The following is a 21,628-nucleotide window of genomic DNA, read 5'->3' on the forward strand; positions in this document are numbered from 1 at the left end:
AAAACACTCTGACTAAAAGTATACTTTGAAGATATAAGTATTTAAAAAAAAGTATATATAGTTGCTAGAACTGTATCATAATAAGAACAAAACAAAAGTATTTAGATGTTGAACACTACAGTGAAAACTGGACAATTATGTAATCATAGATGGGATAAATGTAGCCGGATCAACTATTTTTATTTGAGATATGACCAACATGTGTTTGGGAGTGACAGTGGATGGAAACAAGTCTAAAACTTACCAACCCTACATGCAAAGGAACACTAGAACCAAACTTAAAGTTTAAAATACTATAGGAGTATTTTATGATACTAAACCATAACAACTAATCTAAAAATTATCGATTTCGTACACCAGGAAAACCCTTGGATCAAACATGTAATACTATATTAGTATTTTAGAATACCATAGGACCTCCACACTTAAATCTTCTACATGTATCCCATACCCTTATTCTCGCACAGACAACATGGCTGAGCTTCATCCCGAAGATCCCTACTACCCTGCGGTAATAACCCACGAATGGATCCAGGAAGAGCCAGAATAAGTGCAAGGGGCGAAAAAAAAGTAGACCTCGAGGAATACCAAGTAATGGACTACGAGGGAGAAGACTCTGATGAGGGATCAGAAGTGGGTGAAGACGCAAGAGAGATCCTTAGCAAGCCTCACCTTTCAGGAGCAATAACGAAGCAGTCTACAGAGAAGGAGAATCTTACCGACCGCCTATGCTCCTTAGAGGAGGAAGTGGCCACCGTACGACAACAGCTCATTGCAGCTGAGGCTAAGGGAGCTTGCACAGAAAAAAGAGTGGAAGAGGCCACTCGTGAAATGAGCTAAATGGCTGGGCACCTTGTGCGTCATTTCGGCATATGAGTGCTACTACACTACTCGCACGATGTCCTAGGTTTATTATGTAATTCGTTACAACCAGTAATAGTAAATCAAGGGAGGTACGCCCTCCAAGGACATATGTAGTCTGAACCAAATAATTGTACTGATATCTATATTCCCTTTTGTCGAACTTAACAATTGCCTGATACCCGCTACTGCATATCATCATAAATACATCATAGTCATGTAGGTCGAAAACTTTCAGAATCATACATCAAAGCGTGAAATTTATATGTAAATATAAATGGGCAGAATACAACTAGGAATAACCATAGTTACTTACTAGCTCGTTTCTCACCATGTAATAGAATCGTGCACCCGCACGAAAGTAACCAGCCAACCGGCAAGACGCCAAGTCTGCAGATAGACTCCGCAACTTTTCAAGTTGCGGGCACAGCCGCCGTGACAACCGTCATGGCACAACTCAACGCTGCCAACACAAACAGAAATGGAAATAGTGTCAACAATTCTAATCGTATTAATAGTCAAGGGCACCAACAAATGGCTGCCTAGAAGGATACCCCAAACCACAAGCCTAAGAGAAAGAAAAGAAAGTCCCGGAAAGAGAGGAAGAGTAAATCAATACAAGAGCCCTCGAAGAGACAGCAAACTATTGCGGTTCATGCTGCCACAACACCGGCCACACCAACACCAGTCCGTCGATATGTCGGAACTCTCCCAAATTGTAACATGTGTAGTTTTCATCACTATGGCTCCTGCCGAAAGTTACACTGCAAGAATTGCAACAGGAAGGGGCACATTACCCGTTTCTGCAGGGCACCTGCAAGACCAATCCCCCATACCCCCAACATTAGGATAAGCCCTACTTGCTATGAGTGTGATAAATATGGACACTTCAGGAGGGACTGTCCAATAACAAGGAACTTTGGCAGGGAGGGAAGTGTGCTTACGATCACTACATGAGAGACCCTCCCAAAATCACCTGTGAGCAGCGATATGTTTTCCTAATAAAGATATTTAAAGGCTTTAGCCAATAATTATAAATTACTCTTTCGTCTGAACGAAACATGTCATTCCTATAAAAACTAAGGGTCCTTATAGGTGAGCTATGATGGCTTAGTGTATACATTAGGGTCATATATAATTGAGATTCTAAAGGCTTAGAGTGCGTGATTCTACCTTATTTCCTTTTCCTTGTTTGGTTGTGGATTTAGGCCAGAGTCCCTCAATCGACGATCTTCCATTTTAATTATACACGATTCATATACACCAAGGGATTATAGAAGGGCCTGGTGGGAACCATACTATCGAATTTCATCACTAATAGTCGGGGAACTCATACTACTAATACTCGCTAAGCGTGGTACCAAATGTTCCCAGTAGTAATAACAGGGAAGAAACTGGTAACATTAAAAACGTGTTCATAGGTCATTCTATCATTCCAAACAACCATCCCTTCCAAATCAATCCAACATCTATTGCAACAAGGAGCCCAACAGCGTCATTTAACATGGGCTGACTTGATCCTCACCATAAAAATTTCATGTGCCACAAAGAGACCCTTCGCCTTAACTAATCGATTAACTAAAACCTTACAACTTAAAACGACAAATTCCTAAATCATCCCTGACATCTAGACCCCTAATTACCTATGTAAGAAATACCACGCTTTTCCTAGCCATAAAAGAATTTGGAAACAAGAAGCAAAAAGACCTCAAAGGAACCTTTTAAACTTATAACCTCCATGAGATGTTCCGCAAGGCCTTTCGGAAATATCACGTATGTGCTAAATTGAGTTCGGATATCGACTCAACTCATGGAGCCATTTCCATAGCCAGACCACCAAGACCAACAACATCACGCGACCTTAAGGTTTAGGGACACTACTTTTGGGGCGTCAAGTACACAATCCATGTAACGCCCGTGTTTCGGGGCTAAGCATTAATGATAATATAATATTTTAGGTCAACCATTGGAACTAGCTTTGAAGAAATAAGAATGAATTATGTGCTTTAAACTTAATTATTATGACTAAGGATAAAAATAAGCATCGGAAATATATATTAGATAATTCGATATCTTTGAAGGAATTTGTAGTGGTCGTGACAAGGATTTCGGATATATAAAGAATACCGAAATCCAAGTTATAACGAAGAAGTTATGACATGTCGAAATTTCGAGACAGAACCGAGACGACGCTGTATGCTGTGACATCCCCAAAATCTCGGCCAGAAAAGACCGATTTTCATTTATGCTTTTAAATATTTTCAGAGTAAATCCTTTTGATTTGAAAGAGTTGCGGAATTTGTTCCCAAAAACAAAACATGATAAAACAATGTTTACCGAAGCATTTCATAAAAGAAATGTATTTTTATTATAATCAAAACTCGGGGTGTCATGTTCCGATACAGTACAATAAGCATAAACGAATACATTACAAGTCATATAACAAATATAAACATATGCAGACTTGTAAACAAAACAACTTGATGGTTCATCCATCTCATGCCCTTCCGCCACTTCCTGTAATACAATTTAAAACTGAGTGGGTCAGGCTTGGGAGCCTGGTGAGCATATAGGGTTTTCAACCCACAATAAATATCATATTTAATTTTCATCAACCAACAATAACCCAATTACCCATTCCCGTTATTCTCACTTTAATGTCCCTAAAACAACTAACATAAGGGACCTAGTCTAAGAATATTTCATCCGGGCGACAACACATGCTTCGGGGGTACCTCAGCAATATAAGTCAAATAAGGCAACCATGAGGGGGATGGAGTACAGCGAATGAACACCCAAGTTCATTAACACCTACAGGTGGCGAACCTGCTAATGTTTCCACAAGACTGTCTAGAATAGCCAGTGGTCGTCATCTAAACTCCGCTAGATGACTCAATCAAACAACAACGAGGCCTCTCATCTGTTTATTACACACCAACTGTCTACCCATGTTCTACCCAACATATTAGTAGATAAAAATATACATTTGTATACATAGTTTAAAAACCTGTATAGCATGCTTTAATCAACACATATATCACATAACAGATGAGGCACACACACACATAACACATATCTCATAGAGAAATAATCGGATCTATAAGATAGAAGAGAGTGAATACACATTCACACGTAACACAACCAAATATATACACATAGCATGTATTTCGTATAAAATACTTCGTATTATTGTATTAGAAGAAAATAACTACACACTCACACTTATAAACAACAATATTCTTAATACACTCGAACCAAACTTGTATTATTATCGTGTTTATGAAAGTTAGTATACACTCACTTGATCAGAAGATGATCCGATAGCACTACGGCTTATGGAAGTAGTAATCCTCCGCAGATCTGGAAGATCTTCACAAAAATCGAACTTTTCGCGGGCAGAGCTTCGGCTCGGGAACCGCACTTCTCGGGATCTTCGGGATCTCGGATCTTGCTTCGGGACTAGAGTATGATACCGGGGCTTCGAGGTATTTCTAGCACGCAAAACGATGCAAAACGGGAGAGAGAAGAGAAGAAATGAACAAAACTCTCGGCTGCCTCTCGATCCTTTTTATAGAGGCTGGAGCCTCGGAGTACGCGGGGCGTACTGCAGTACGCAGCGCGTACTGCTTCCGAAATCGTCACTGCATGCGTCATCCGAAGTTTCGACACTCTCGGAGTACGCGGGGCGTACGTCGGATCGGACTGGTGACTCCCCCTTCGGATAATGCTGAATTTTTGATTTAAAAATAAATACAATTTATTTATCAAACTTCGGAAATTCATATCTTCTTCATACGAACTCCGTTTTCGACGTTCTTTATATCCACGGAAAGGTGAGACCACGCTCTACGACTTTCGTTTAGACTCCGTCGGCTAATTTTGACTTTATTTTTATTAATTATTTTTAATAGGCCGGGACAGAAACTTTCGTTATAAATTCATAACTTCTTCGTTTGACGTCCGTTCTCGCCTAACTTTTTATCGTTTCGATACCAACAATGAGATCTTCGATTCTCATTTAGATTGCTTCGGCTAACAACCGCTCGATCTCAAATCGAGTAAAACAGGCTGTATACCGCTAAGCCAGAACTTCGATAAATCATAACTTCCTCATACGAAGTCAGATTTGGGCGTTCTATATATATTCGGAAACCTCGTTTCCACTACTACAACATAAATCAAAGATATTAAGTTTATTTTACACTTAAATTTTGATGCTTATTTTTATTCTTAATTAATCAAACCACATAATTAAGCAATTAAGCACAAAACACATAATACTCAAATAATACAATCTTATTATTTCAAAACGGGTTACAAAGGTTAACCTAGACTATTATATTGCTACAAATGGCAAGCCCGGAAACACAGGCGTTACAATTCTCTCCACCTTAGTATGATTCCGTCCCCGGAATCACACATCAACAAACAAATGCGGATAGCGACTCAACATGTCACTCTCCGTCTCCCAGGTGAGATTCGGCACATTCGTGTGTTTCCATCGGACAAGCACTAACCCAACCATTTTGCGTCGCAACTTCTTGGTCTTTCGGTCAACAATTGCCTCTGGTTCTTCAACCAACCTTTTGTTCTCATCAATTCTCAATTCAGAAATTGGAATTATATCGGGAACTTCTCCCGTGAACTTCCTCAAATAACACACATGAAAAGTGTTGTGAATTCCATTCAGTTCTTCGGGTAATTCGAGCTTGTAAGCTTGGTTCCCAATCCTCTGAAGGACTTTAAACGGTCCAATAAACCTTGGACTCAACTTTCCCCTTTTACCAAATCTTATAAGTCCCTTCCACGGCGAGACTTTAAGCAAAACCGAATCTCCAACCTCAAAAGTCATCGGTCTTCGCTTCTTGTCAGCATAGCTCTTTTGACGATCTTGAGCTGCTAACATTCTTTCCCTAATTATTTTCAACTTTTCAGCAGTTTGATGAACCATCTCCGGTCCCATAAACTGCTTTTCCCCAGCCTCAAGCCAACAAGACGGCGTACGACACTTCTGTCCACACAAAGCTTGATAAGGTGTCATCTTAATGCTCGAGTGAAAACTATCATTATAGGAAAATTCTACCAACGGTAAATGTTCATCCCAATTACGTAGGAATTCCAAGGTACATGCTCTCAGCATATCTTCAAGTGTTTGTATTGTTCTTTCACTCTGACCATCAGTCTGCGGATGGTAAGCTGTGCTTAAACATAACTTGGTACCCATTTCCTCTTGTAGACTTTTCCAAAACCTTGAGGTGAAACGGCTATCACGATTCGATACAATCGTTAACGGAACACCGTGAAGCCTCACAATTTCCTTCACGTAAGAATTCGCAAGCTTTTCCATAGACCATTTCTCCCTGGCCGCTATGAAATGCGCACTCTTAGTGAATCGATCAACGACCACCCAAATCATGTCGTGACCATTCTTTGTTCTGGGCAGTTTAGTGACAAAATCCATAGCAATGTCTTCCCACTTACCCATAGGCACAGGCAATGGTTCTAAACTCCCGTAAGGTTTCTGATGTTGTGTCTTGACTCTCGCACAAGTCACACACTCGGCCACATACTTTGCAACATCAAGCTTCATCGTCGGCCACCAGTAGTAGGGTTTCAGGTCCCTATACATTTTAGTGCTACCCGGATGAATTGAGTACATGGTTTTGTGAGCTTCTTCCATCAGAAGATCCCTAATTCCTCCTGACTTAGGTACCCAAATACGATCTTGGAATACCTTCAGTCCGTGACCGTTAGTACCAAACACCAACGTTTTACCCAAACGTTCCTCCTTTCGGTCATTTTTCTCAGAAGCTTCCTCTTGAGCTTTCTTTATACTTTCCACAATGGTCGAGACAACTTCAATTCTCAACGCTCTTGGCCTCTTCCTTTCAAGATTGACCTTCCGACTGAGAGCATCAGCAACAACATTAGCTTTACCGGGGTGGTAAAGTATCTCGCAGTCGTAGTCTTTAAGTAATTCTAGCCAGCGTCGTTGCCTCATATTCAATTCTTTCTGATTAAAGAGGTATTGGAGACTCTTATGATTAGTGAAAAGTTTGCACTTCAGGCCATAGAGTTAATGCCTCCATATTTTAAGAGCGAAAACTACCGCTGCCAACTCCAAATCATGAGTCGGGTAATTCTTTTCATGCTCTTTCAGCTGTCGAGACGCATATGCTATCACCTTTTCTCTTTGGGTCAAAACACAACCCAATCCAACACCAGACGCATCGCTATAAACAGCGAAGTCTTTAACTCCATCGGGTAGAGAAAGTATCAGTGCCTCGCATAGCTTCTTCTTTAACTTCTCGAATGCTTCTTTATGCTTCTCACTCCAAGCATAAGTAGCTCCTTTGTGGGTCAAAGCTGTCAATGGAGTAGCAATCGAAGAAAAGCCTTAGATAAACCTGCGGTAATATCCGGCTAATCCCAAAAAGCTTCGAATCTCCGTGGGACTTTTCGGTTGTTCCCACTTCGTCACAGCTTCGATCTTCGCTGGATCAACCATTATCCCTTCGTGGTTGACCACGTGACCCAAGAATTGGACCTCACGAATCCAAAAATCACATTTGGAGAACTTCGCATAAAGCTTCTCCTTCTTCAAAACTTCTAACACTTCTCGCAAGTGCCTGCCATGCTCCTCCTGGCTTTTCGAGTAAATCAGAATGTCGTCTATGAACACTATTACAGATTTATCAAGGAACGGGTTACAAACCCTATTCATCAAATCCATGAACACTGCTGGAGCATTGGTTAGTCCAAACGACATAACCAAGAACTCGTAGTGTCCATATCTAGTTCTGAATTCAGTCTTCTCGATATCTTGCTCTCTTACTTTCAGCTGATGATATCCTGACCTAAGATCGATCTTCGAGAAATAGCTCGAACCTTGCAATTGATCAAGCAGGTCATCAATCCTCGGCAACGGATATCTATTCTTTATTGTTGCCTTGTTCAGCTCTCTGTAATCGATGCACATTCTCATACTTCCATCTTTCTTCTTTACAAATAACACCGGAGCTCCCCAGGGAGATGAACTAGGTCTAATGAAACCTTTGTCCAATAACTCCTGAAGTTGCATCATCAGCTCCTTCATCTCCGTCGGTGCTAATCGATAAGGTGCTTTTTGTATTGGCGAGGTTCCTGGTAACAAGTCTATTCTGAACTCCACTTATCTATCAGGTGGTAATCCAGGAAGATCCTCGGGGAACACTTCTGGAAAATCACACACCACTGGAATGCTCTGCATCACCTTCTTTTCCTTCTTAGCATCAATCACAAATGCTAAATATGATGTACATCCCTTGGTCAAACACTTTCTGGCTTTCATTAGAGAAATGATCCCAGAATTCACTCGCCGTTTGTCCCCATACACCATAAAAGAATCTTTTCCAGGCGGGTTTACTTTAACTATCTTCTTCTTGCATAAAATTTCGGCATCATTGGCGCTAAGCCAATCCATTCCCAAGACGATGTCGAAACCATTAAGTTCGATAGGCAATAACGCCTCGTGAAACTTATTCCCATTAAGGTTGATCAAGACGTTTTTCATACGATGGCTAACAGGTACAAACTTGCCACTAGCTACTTCGACTAATAAAGCATTATCTAGTCTATCAATAGGCAAAGCTAGCTTTCTACCAAACTCATGCGAAATAAAGGAGTAGTTGGCTCCAGAATCAAACAATATATGAGCAGGTAATTCGTTTACGAGAAAGGTACCTGAAGCGACATCAGCTTCATCTTTCGCAGCCTCAAGTGTCATCTGGAAGGCTCTCGCCTTCGGCTTTGGTGGAATGTTGGGCTTTGCTGCCTCCTTCTTCTTCAGATAATCTTTCAAAAGGTGCCCCTCTTCATTACAACCAAAACACATCCTTTTGTTGTTTGGACATTCATTGGCAAAATGTCCAACCTTTCCACACTTGTAGCAGGTCACATCCTCGCTACATTTCCCAAAGTGCTTTTTCTTACACTTATCACACCACTTTGCTTCGCCTCCTTTTCCTCCAAACTTTTTCGAATCAGATTTCGAAAATTTTCCTTTCTTACCGGAACCAGATGTTCCCTCAAACTTTCTTTTCTCACCAACATCAGCCTTGTTGGTGGTTCTCCCCTTGATCATGTTCTCCACAGACTTGGCAGCCCAGATAGCTGCCTCTAGAGTAAGTGCCTGACGTACTGGCACCTCGTACTCCCATGGAAGTCCCTTCGCATACCGATCCACCTTTGTCAGCTCGTATGGAACGATACGCAAGGCAAAATCCATCTTATCAGTGAAGTTATTGGTGTATTCATCAACTGACATGCTGCCTTTAGTCAATGTCAGGAACTTGTTCTCCAACTCCAACAGATTTTGAGCCGAGCAGAACTTGCGCTTGAACTGCACCAAGAACTCTGCCCATGACAATTGTAGTGGCTCATTAGGGCTTAAGGTCTTCCCTAGAGTGTTCCACCAACGAACGGCTCCACCTCGGAATTGACGCACTGCATAGATAGTTTGCAACTTACCTCTGCAGCCACAAGTCATGAAGGCTAGCTCCATTTCGGAGATCCAATCCATAACCCCAATCGGATCGTCCTTTCCATTGAAGGTCGATGGTTTGCAAGTTAGAAAGTCCTTGTACTTGCATCCCATTCCATCATTCCTTCCATCATGGTTATCTTGCCTAACTATCGGTGGGTTGGCTGGACCAACAGACCCACTGAAGTTTCCACCTTCCGAGTGCCCTTCATTTAATTCAGGCTCTTCCACACGAATCGACAGTTCTTCACGGTTTTGTTGAAGCAACCGTCTAGTTTCATCCATCTGACGATCCAACATCGTCTGAATCATCAATTGCACACCAGCCATGGTTATTGGCTCAGTTGCTGCTGCTACGACAGCTATTGGCTCAATCACTGGTGGTTGATTCCTGTTTTCGTCAGCATTTCCAACTCCACTTCTTGTTCTCACCATTTTGATCTACACACCGAATAAGGTGAAATTAGATCCTCAATCATGATAGATATTCAAATCATCCTTATCACTCCGAAACGTTTACATGCTAGTTCTAATATCATAGACGTACGCTTAGAATCCTACACACATAAGGTTTCTAGATCTGGTCGGCAACAGACCATAGATCCGAACAAATAATATCATATATGGCAACATATAATATTTAGCACATAAAGCATTTTAGGCAACTTCCCTAAAATAAACTAGTGCTCGTGTCTAAAACATAACAGACACACATCTCAAAATTCCACTTAGCATTCTAAGTTTAAGTCTAGAAATCCTACAAATTCCTAGTTCGCTTAAACTAATGCTCTGATACCAACTGTGACATCCCCAAAATCTCGGCCAGAAAAGACCGATTTTCATTTATGCTTTTAAATATTTTCAGAGTAAATCCTTTTGATTTGAAAGAGTTGCGGAATTTGTTCCCAAAAACAAAACATGATAAAACAATGTTTACCGAAGCATTTCATAAAAGAAATGTAATTTCATTATAATCAAAACTCGGGGTGTCATGTTCCGATACAGACCAATAAGCATAAACGAATACATTACAAGTCATATAACAAATATAAACATATGCAGACTTGTAAACAAAACAACTTGATGGTTCATCCATCTCATGCCCTTTCGCCACTTCCTGTAATACAATTTAAAACTGAGTGGGTCAGGCTTGGGAGCCTGGTGAGCATATAGGGTTTTCAACCCACAATAAATATCATATTTAATTTTCACCAACCAACAATAACCCAATTACCCATTACCGTTATTCTCACTTTAATGTCCCTAAAACAACTAACATAAGGGACCTAGTCTAAGAATATTTCATCGGGGCGACAACACATGCTTCGGGGGTACCTCAGCAATATAAGTCAAATAAGGCAACCATGAGGGGGATGGAGTACAGCGAATGAACACCCAAGTTCATTAACACCTACAGGTGGCGAACCTGCTAATGTTTCCACAAGACTGTCTAGAATAGCCAGTGGTCGTCATCTAAACTCCGCTAGATGACTCAATCAAACAACAACGAGGCCTTTAATCTGTTTATTACACACCAACTGTCTACCCATGTTCTACCCAACATATTAGTAGATAAAAATATACATTTGTATACATAGTTTAAAAAGCTGTATAGCATGCTTTAATCAACACATATATCACATAACAGATGAGGCACACACACACATAACACATATCTCATAGAGAAATAATCAGATCTATAAGATAGAAGAGAGTGAATACACATCCACACGTAACATAACCAAATATATACACATAGCACCTATTTCATATAAAATACTTCGTATTATTGTATTAGAAGAAAATAACTACACACTCACACTTATAAACAACAATATTCTTAATACACTCGAACCAAACTTGTATTATTATCGTGTTTATGAAAGTTAGTATACACTCACTTGATCAGAAGATGATCCGACAGCACTACGGCTTATGGAAGTAGTAATCCTCCGCAGATCTGGAAGATCTTCACAAAAATCGAACTTTTCGCGGGCAGAGCTTCGGCTCGGGAACCGCACTTCTCGGGATCTTCGGGATCTCGGATCTTGCTTCGGGACTAGAGTATGATACCGGGGCTTCGAGGTATTTCTAGCACGCAAAACGATGCAAAACGGGAGAGAGAAGAGAAGAAATGAACAAAACTCTCGGCTGCCTTCGGATCCCTTTTATAGAGGCTGGAGCCTCGGAGTACGCGGGGCGTACTGCAGTACGCAGCGCGTACTGCTTCCGAAATCGTCACTGCATGCGTCATCCGAAGTGTCGACACTCTCGGAGTACGCGGGGTGTACGTCGGATTGGACTGGTGACTCCCCCTTCGGATAATGCCGGATTTTTGATTTAAAAATAAATACAATTTATTTATCAAACTTCGGAAATTCATATCTTCTTCATACGAACTCCGTTTTCGACGTTCTTTATATCCACGGAAAGGTGAGACCACGCTCTACGACTTTCGTTTAGACTCCGTCGGCTAATTTTGAATTTATTTTTATTAATTATTTTTAATAGGCCGGGACAGAAACTTTCGTTATAAATTCATAACTTCTTCGTTTGACGTCCGTTCTCGCCTAACTTTTTATCGTTTCGATACCAACAATGAGATCTTCGATTCTCATTTAGATTGCTTCGGCTAACAACCGCTCGATCTCAAATCGAGTAAAACAGGCTGTATACCGCTAAGCCAGAACTTCGATAAATCATAACTTCCTCATACGAAGTCAGATTTGGGCATTCAATATATATTCGGAAACCTCGTTTCCACTACTACAACATAAATCAAAGATATTAAGTTTATCTTACACTTAAATTTTGACGCTTATTTTTATTCTTAATTAATCAAACCACATAATTAAGCAATTAAGCACAAAACACATAATACTCAAATAATACAATCTTATTATTTCAAAACGGGTTACAAAGGTTAACCTAGACTATTATATTGCTACAAAAGGCAAGCCTAGAAACACAGGCGTTACATATGCCGTAAAAAGTGAATTTACAATGGAATGCTTTTTAGCCTTAGTTATCTAAACGAAAGTCATAGAATACGTTAAACCAAGAGCATGCATAAAAAGAACGTCCAAATCTGACTTCGTGTGACGAAGTTATGATTTTTCTAAGTTTCAGCTTAGTAGTATGCAGCACAAAACTCGATATTTAGATCGAGTGATTTCTAGCCGAAACAATCTAAACGAGAGTCGAAGATGTGGACGATAGTAGTGCAACGGTAAAAAGATAGATGGAAACGAACGTCGGATGAAGAAGTTATGAATTATTAACGGATTTTTCCTGTCCCGACCTACAAAAAATACAATATTAAAAATGAAGTCAAAATTAGCCGACAGAGTCTAAATGAAAGTTATAGAGCATACTCTCACCAACACGTGGATATAAAGAACGTCGAAAACGGAGCTCATATGCGAAATATATGAATTTCTGAAGTTCGGGGCACGAACTTCAACCTGTGTCAGAACTCACGAAGTGAACATAGAGTTCACGACGTGGACTCAGTGTTTGACACCTTCAGAGCCTGACAGACTGATGTCGCGACTACGCACCTGATGATGACCAAGTTCACGACGTGAACAAGCCCGGTTCACGACACGAATAGTGAAATTCAGCCCTATAAATAAAAATTGAAGGCAGCCGGTTTTGGTTGCTAATTTCTCAACCTCTCTCCTACTTTTCTCATCATTAAGCCTACTTTTAGCGCATCGAAGTCCCGATATCATCCCAATCCCCGAAGCAAGTCCTGAAGTCCCGACGATCCCGAGAAAAAGAGTTTTTGAGCCGAAACTCTGCCCCCGAGAGGCCTGGTTTCTGAGAAAAACATCCCAGTTTTCATCGAATCTGGAAACCTTATGCGTTTAGGATTCTAAGCAAATGACTACGATCTTAGAACTAGCATGTAAATGTTTCAGAGTAATAAGGAGATTTATATGTCTGTAGTAAATAAAGCTTTCCTATCTTAAAATTCTTACCTAAGTACACCGAACGTCTGCTTGGGTGTACAAAACGTTATGCTGAAGACTCGTATAGAATTGAGTAAATGGAGGAAATGAAAGGGATATGATAGTGAATAAAACCTATCAGAAGATATCGCAAGAGTGGTATCTTGCCTTTAGAATATGTCTGATAAAATAACGGAACATTTTGAGGAGTATGGTACGTCTGAAGTACACCTTCGATTGGCAGGATGATGGAACGATTGGTGTAATTCTTGAAGTTGTCCCATCGTCTAGAATTTCTATCACCAACCGAGTTGAAGTAGAATTGATTATTGAAGATACGCATGGAAGAATTCCTAGTAGAGTCTAGGAAAATTTATATGATTAATTGGACACATTCATATGTGTTAAATTGTTTTGTGATTTTCAGACATGGGGAATGCGAGATAATACTTGAGACGAGTATGAGTAGGTGTGAAGAGTAGTAGAGATCTATACTACTGGAAGCACATGACTCACACTTGGATCAGTGAAAGTCACAAGGTTACCAAGAAGCTAGTAATTGATTTCCTTTTTGTTCATGTATGTCATTACCATCATTTTTGTAATAACTAAGAAGATGATTGATGTTCCGACCCTATAGGTCACATCGAATCGAGTCCGATTAAGATGAGTATGTTATGTGGTTCGGGGAAAGTGGAGTCCGAGATTTATTAGACCGTTTAAAGATCTTTAGAGAATTGGGAACTAAGCTTACAAGCTAGGACTACCAGAAGAACTAGATGATATTCATAACACTTTCCAAATGTGTTATTGGAGGAGGTTCACGAGAGAAGTTCCCGACATAATTCCAATTTCTGAATTACAGTTTGATGAAAGCAAGAGATTAATTGAAGAACCAGACGTAATCATTGATAGTAAGACTTATAAGAAGTTGCGACGCAAGATGGTCGATTTACTTCTTCTACAATGGAAACATACGAATTGGCCAAATCTCACCTGAGGAAAAACGAAGAATGACATGATGAGTTTCTATCAGTAGTTGTTTCCTGATATATGATTCCGTGGACGAATTCATTCTAAGGAGGAGAGAATTGTAACGACCGTATTTTGGGGCTAAGCATTAATGATAATATAATAGTCTAGGTCAACCATTGGAACTCGTTTTGAAGAAATAAGAATGAATTATGTGCTTTAAACTTAATTATTATGATTAAGGATAAAAATAAGGGTCGAAAATAAATATTAAATAAACCGATATCTATAAAGGAAGTCGTAGTGGTCGTGACAAGGATTTCAGATATGTAAAAAATACCAAAATCCTAGTTATAACGAAGAAGTTATGACCTGTCGAACTTTCACGACAAAACCGACACGACGCTGTATGCCGTAAAAAGTGAATTTGTGATGGAACGCTTTCTAGCCTTAGTGATCTAAACGAAAGTTGTAGAATACGTTAAACTGAGAGCATGCATAAAAAGAACGTCTAAATCTGACTTCGTGTGAGGACGTTATGATTTTTCTAAGTTTTAGCTTAGCAGTATGTAACCGAAAACTCAATATTTAGATCGGGTGATTTCTAACCAAAACAATCTAAATGAGAATCGAAGATCTCGTCGATAGTAGTGCAACGGTAAAAAGACAGACGGAAACGGAAGTCGGATGAAGAATAAAGTAAAGTAAAAATTAGCCGACGGAGTCTAAACGAAAGTTACAGAGCATAAGATCACCTACGCGTGGATATAAAGAACGTCAAAACAGAGCTCATATGCGAAATATATGAATTTATGATGTTCTGGGCACAAACTTCAACCTGTGTCGGAACTCATAGAGTAACCATAGAGTTCACGACATGAAGTTAGTGATTTACACCTACAGAGCCTGACAGTCAGATGTCGTGACTACACACCTGATGAAGAGCAAGTTCACGACGTGAACAAGCCTGGTTCACAACGTGAATAGCGAAATTCAGCCCTATAAATAGAAATCGAAGGCAGCCGGTTTTGGTTGCTAATTTCTCAACCTCTCTCCTACGTTTCTCATCATTATGCCTACTTTTAGCCTCCCAAAGTCCCAATATCATCCCGATACCTGAAGCAAGTCCTGAAGCCCAGAAGATCCCGAGAAAAAGAGTTTTCGAGCTGAAACTCTACCCGCGAGAAGTCCGGTTTCTGAGAAAAACATCCCGGTTTAATCGAATAATATTATTTTAAGAGACGAATTGTTGTCCGATCGTCGTCTTATCAGATGAGTGTATAGTCGTTTTCATCTTACACACAAATATGAAGTATTTTATAAAATATGTGCTATGTTTATATATATATATATATATATATATATATATATATATATATATATATATATATATATATATATATATATATATGTTTGTTTATTAACATAGATCAGACACACCCGATCCGGGAATATGGATTAGGTAAGGAGGTAAATTTTAGATCCGGGAGTACGGATTATGTACTTTTGAATTTTGAGTTCAGCCGATAAGGTATCATGTGCATAGTTCCTTTCATGGACATGATTTTAATACAAGTATTGATTAAAGTATTAAATATATATGTATGTGAAATATTTTATTGCCCGAAATACGTGTTCGATATACATTTGATGATATACAACGTGCGAATCTGTTATGGTTCAATATGTGTTAAGATGTGTATATATGATATTATTACTTAAAACTATGTGTTAAGGATACACTAGTTAGCGTTGCCTAAACCGAGATAGTATCGTAAATTGATTATAAGCATTGTAGGTTTGCCTAGTGATGGGTTTAGACTTAAAAATGGATGTTTAGTTCAATTAAGTTTGGACATTGGGTAGCCTCTTATTAAGAGTACGTGTGTGGTGAGATTGATGAATGGTGGAGTATGTCCTACGTACAGAAGTACATTTTATGTACGAAGTCCTTTTCGAAGCCCTGTGTCTTAGGTGCTGCTTGTGCCGGGGTATTATTATGTTCTCGGGTACGAGTCCTACGCATACCAGAGTACTATAATGTTCCATAAGTAGTATCAAGTACAAAGTCTTTTTGACATTATTATGTGTCGGTTACGGGAGCGTACGGGAGTACTCTATTAGTATTTCCCCATACTTTTTATTTCGAAAGATCTTTGGAGTCATTGTTTCTTTTATGAAGTGATTGGACGTGCTTCATATGTTAGCGTTTCCTTTCACAAAGTAGTTAAGGAAACTTCGTAGACTGCCTAATTAAGTGTGTTGATAATAGACCACTACTAGGTATGTCTGGTGTTATATTGCCAGATAGCGAGAGTCTGGGAGTAAAATACCTCACGATATTCGGACCACTTCTAGGCAAAGTTCGATGTTGGATAGGGTGAGTCTAGGGGTAAAATACCTCACGATATTCGGACCACAGCTAGGCATTGTTATTTAGATAACTACCCCTGACTTAATTGTCTTGTGGTTCTTTCTTTTATGAATGAAGTTTCGTGGTGAAACTTATTCCATTCCGCTCATTTTATGTCTTTAATGATTCTCGTTTGCTGGTAGAGAATTTCCGAAGCAACTTTGTAAATTTGTTGTTCATATCGATTCCTTAGGCTAGATCTCGTAAGATCATTGTATAGGGTCGGTATGTAGGGATCGACGGGATGGGATAGATTGTTTCAGAAATATGATATATATATATATATATATATATATATATATATGTGTGTGTGTGTTTGTGTGTGTGTGTGTTAATAATAATAGTGGTCTTGCAGGATTTAGATATACATTATTATCACATTGTTTGAACTTGGTGTTCATTAAGTACTTTGAAACGGAGTGTTTACCAAGTATTTTAATTTAAGCGTACACAAGTTGTAACTTAAGAACCCTGGCAGCTATGGACTTTCTGCCTTATACATGTATGTTGGTAGCTATGGATTTAGTACCATATAGATGAACATTGGTAGCTATGGACTTAGTACCTTGCCGTCTATGGAATTAGTGCTTGTTGTGTAAACCTCAGGCAGCGATGGACTTCGTGCCTATTCCTTAGGTCAATCCTTACGAATGAAGGATAGATGATTCTTAGGGTAGATCCTTAAGAGTAAAGAAGATAACAGGGATGGGTAATTGGGTTGATTTTTTGATGATTAAATATAATAATTACATTATTTTGGGTTGAAAACCCTATATGCTCTCCAAGCTCCCAAGCCTGACCCACACAGTTTTTTTGTATTACAGGTAGTGGAACAAGAGCATAGTCAGACGATGACGAGGAATTTTGGATTATAGGCCAATAGATATGAATAAATGTTGTAAGGCCTATATGGTACTGTTTATGCTTTTGGTCTATACACGAACATGACATCCCGAGGTTTTTTTTTATGAAATGGAAAATATATTTCTTTAAGAAATGATTCGATAAATTTTTGTCATATTTTGTTTTGGGAAGAAATTCCGCAATACTTTTAATCAAAGGATTACTTTGATTTTATTTTAAAAAGCATAAACGAAATCGGTCTTTTCTGGCCGTGAAAATAGGGATGTCACGGTTGCTATCAGAGCATTAGTTTAAGCGAACTAGAAATTTGTAGGATTTCTAGACTTAAACTTAGAATGCTAAGTGATGATTGTGAGATGAGTTTCTTCCATATTTAGACACGAGCACTAGTTTATTTTAGGAAAGATGCCTAAAATGCCTTTATGTGTTAAATACTATATGTTTACCATATATGGTATTTTTTTTGTTTGGGTATATGGTCTGTTGTCGAACGGATCTGGAAACATTATGTCTTTAGGATTCTAAGCGTATGACTATGATATTAAAACTAGCATGTAAACGTTTCGAAGTAATAAGGAGATTTATACGTCTATAGTAAATAAAGCTTTCCTATCTTAAAATTCTTACCTAAGTACACCGAACATCTGCTTCGGTGTACAAAACGTTATGGTGAAGACTCGTAGAGAATTGAGTAAATGGAGGAAATGAAAGGCTTACGATAGTCAACGACACCTATTAGAAGATATCGTAAGAGTGGTATCTTGCCTTTAGAATATGTCTGATAAAATAACATAACATTTAGAGGAGTACGATACGTCTGAAATACACCTTCGATTGGCAGGATGATGAAACGATTGGTGTAATTCTTGAAATTGTCCCATCGTCTGGAATTTCCATCACCAACCGAGTTGAAGTAGATTCGATGATTAAAGATATGCATGGAAGAAGTCCTAGTAGAGTCTAGGAAATTTTTTATGATTAATTGGACACATTCGTAGGTGTTAAATTGTTTTGTGATTTTAGGACTTTGGGACTGCGAGACAATACTTAAGACGAGTATGAGTAGGTGTGAATAGTAGTAGAGATCTATACTACTAGAAGCACATGACTCACACTTGGATCAGGGAAAGTCACAAGGTTACCAAAAAGCTAGTAATTGATTTCGTTTTTGTTCATGTATGTAGTTACCATCATTTCAGTAATGACTAAGAAGATGATTGATATTCCGACCCTATAGGTCACATGGAATCGAGTCTGATTAAGATGAGTATGTTATGTGGTTCAGGGAAAATGGAGTCCAAGGTTTATTGGACTGTTTAAAGTTCTTTAGAGAATTGGGAACTAAGCTTACAAGCTAGGAGTACAAGAAGAACTAGATGATATTCATAATACTTTCCACATGTGTTATTTTAGGAAGTTTATGGGAGAAGTTCCCGACATAATTGCAATTTCTGAGTTAAGGTTGGATGAAAGCAAGAGACTAATTGAAGCACCAGAGGCAATTGTTGACCTTAAGACTAAAAAGTTGCGACGCAAGATGGTCGATTTAGTGCTTATGCAATGGAAACACACGAATGGGCCAAATCTCACATGGGGAAAATGGAGAATGACATGATTAGTTGCTATCTGCATTTGTCTGTTGAGGTATGATTCCAGGGACGGAATCATCCTAAGGAGGAGAGAATTGTAACGCCCGTGTTTCGGGGCTAAACATTAATGATAATATAATAGTCTAGGTCAACTATTGGAACTCGTTATGAAGAAATAAGAATAAATTATGTGCTTTAAACTTAATTATTATGATTAAGAATAAAAATAAGATTCGAAAATAAATATTAGATAAACCGATATCTGTGAAGGAAGTTGTAATGGTCGTGACAAGGATTTCGGATATATAAAGAATATCAAAATCCGAGTTATAACGAGGAAGTTATGAGCTGTCGAAGTTTCGCGACAGAACCGACACGACGCTGTATGTCGTAAAAAGTGAATTTACGATGGAACGCTTTTTAGCCTTAGTGATCTAAAAGAAAGTCGTAGAATACGTTAAACCGGGAGCGTTCTTAAAGAGAACGTCCAAAACTGACTTTGTATGAGTAAGTTACGATTTTTCTAAGTTTCAGCTTAGCAGTATGCAACCCAAAACTCGATATTTAGATTGATTGATTTCTAGCCGAAACAATCTAAACGAGAATCGAAGATCACGTTGATAGTAGTGCAACGGTAAAAAGACAAACGGAAACGGACGTCAGATGAAGAAGTTATGAATTATTAATGGACTTTTCCTGTCCCGGCCTACTAAAAATATAAAATTAAAAATAAAGTCAAAATTAGCCAACGGAGTCTAAATGAAAGTTATAGAGTATAATCTTGTGACATCCCCATTTTCACGGCAAGAAAAGACCGATTTTGTTTATGCATTATAAAAATCAGAGTACCTCTTTTAATAAAAATATTGTGGAATTTGTTCCCAGTAAAACATGATAAATACGTTATCAAAGCATTTCCGAAGAAAAATATTTTTATTCATTTTAAAACATTTGGGCTGTCATCGTAAATACAGAAACATAAGCATAAGCAGAACTTACATTCATTATCACTAGTGATTTATATCTCCTTAATCTCTCAGTGTAATGTAACTCCATATCAACACCTATGATATAAATAAACTGAGTGGGTCAGGTTGGGAAACCTGGTGAGTACATAGGGTTTTCAACCCACAATAATATAATTATTATGTTTAAACAATCAAGCAATCAACCCAAATACCCATCCTTATTATCTTCTTTATTCTTACGGATCTACCCTAAGAATCAGCTATTTCTCGTTCATTCATTCCTAAGGATCATCCTAACGAATCGGCACGAAGTCCATCGTTGTCATGGTTTACACAACAGGCACTAAGTCTGCATAGTCGCCAGGGTTTAGGCATCAAATTTGCATGATCACCAAGGTTTAGGCATCAAGTCTGCATGATCACTAGGGTTTAGGCACCAAGTCTGCATGGTCACCAAGGTTTAGAGTTCACCGGGCGAACACATCGTTCACAACACCTACAGGTAGCGAGCCTGCTAGTGTTCCACTGGATTGTCTAGAATAGTCCCAGGTTCTCATCCATACTCTGCTGAATGACAAGGCCATAGTTTGAGAACAAGGCTTCTCACATTGTCCACCTCTCATAGTCACCTCACGGTCTATTTCACCTCTCAATTCATAATCTAACTCATACTACATCTATTACATCTACCCATGTTTTACGCCAACATTATCGTAGATATAAAATACATGTACAGTTTAAATCATTTAAAACATGTATACAATTGCTCATCCAACATAGATAGCAAATATACAGATAATATGCACGCACAACACGTAATTTATATAGAATACTTCATATCTATGTGTAAGACGAAAGGGACTATGCACTCACTTGAAAAGGTGATGACTCGGAACTCGGACAACACTTCGTTACTCTTAACACAATTTTCCTCGGACAAAACCTACTATCATTATCACTAGAGTTTAGTATAATATTCACCGAGAGTAATTTATATTCTAGATATTATTACTATTATATAAGCGTTAAACGATACTTATATAACCGATAATAATAGCCCAAATAATTATTTTAAGGTCCTGATAATGTTAATATAATTAATTAGAAGCTATATTAAAAATAGCGTAGGCGTAGCTCACTTACAACGAGTTTTATCGAAAACCGGGCTTTGCTTGGAGCAACGTTTCGAAACCGAAAGACCCTTTTTCTCGGGACTCCGGGAGACTCGGGGCTTCCTTCGGAAGCTAGGGGGTTTATCTAGCGTTTAAGGGAGGTTAGGAGCCCTACAAAGGGAAACTAGTGAGAGAAAGAAGTGAGAATGGAGTGATTTCCTCGGCAGCCTTCGCAGCCCATTTATAGGTGCCAGCCTCAGACTACGTTGCACGTTCGAAAGGGCTACGATGGGCGTAGTTTCGGATAGGATGCGAGGTGTCGGTCTCCGGGTGGTGCGACATGGAGCTTGCTGGGCCAAGGAGTGAGAGGCGTAC

This window comes from Lactuca serriola, chromosome 4 (assembly GCF_051521515.1).
Source record: "Lactuca serriola cultivar US96UC23 chromosome 4, Lser_US96UC23_V15, whole genome shotgun sequence".
In the NCBI taxonomy this organism is placed as follows: domain Eukaryota; kingdom Viridiplantae; phylum Streptophyta; class Magnoliopsida; order Asterales; family Asteraceae; genus Lactuca; species Lactuca serriola.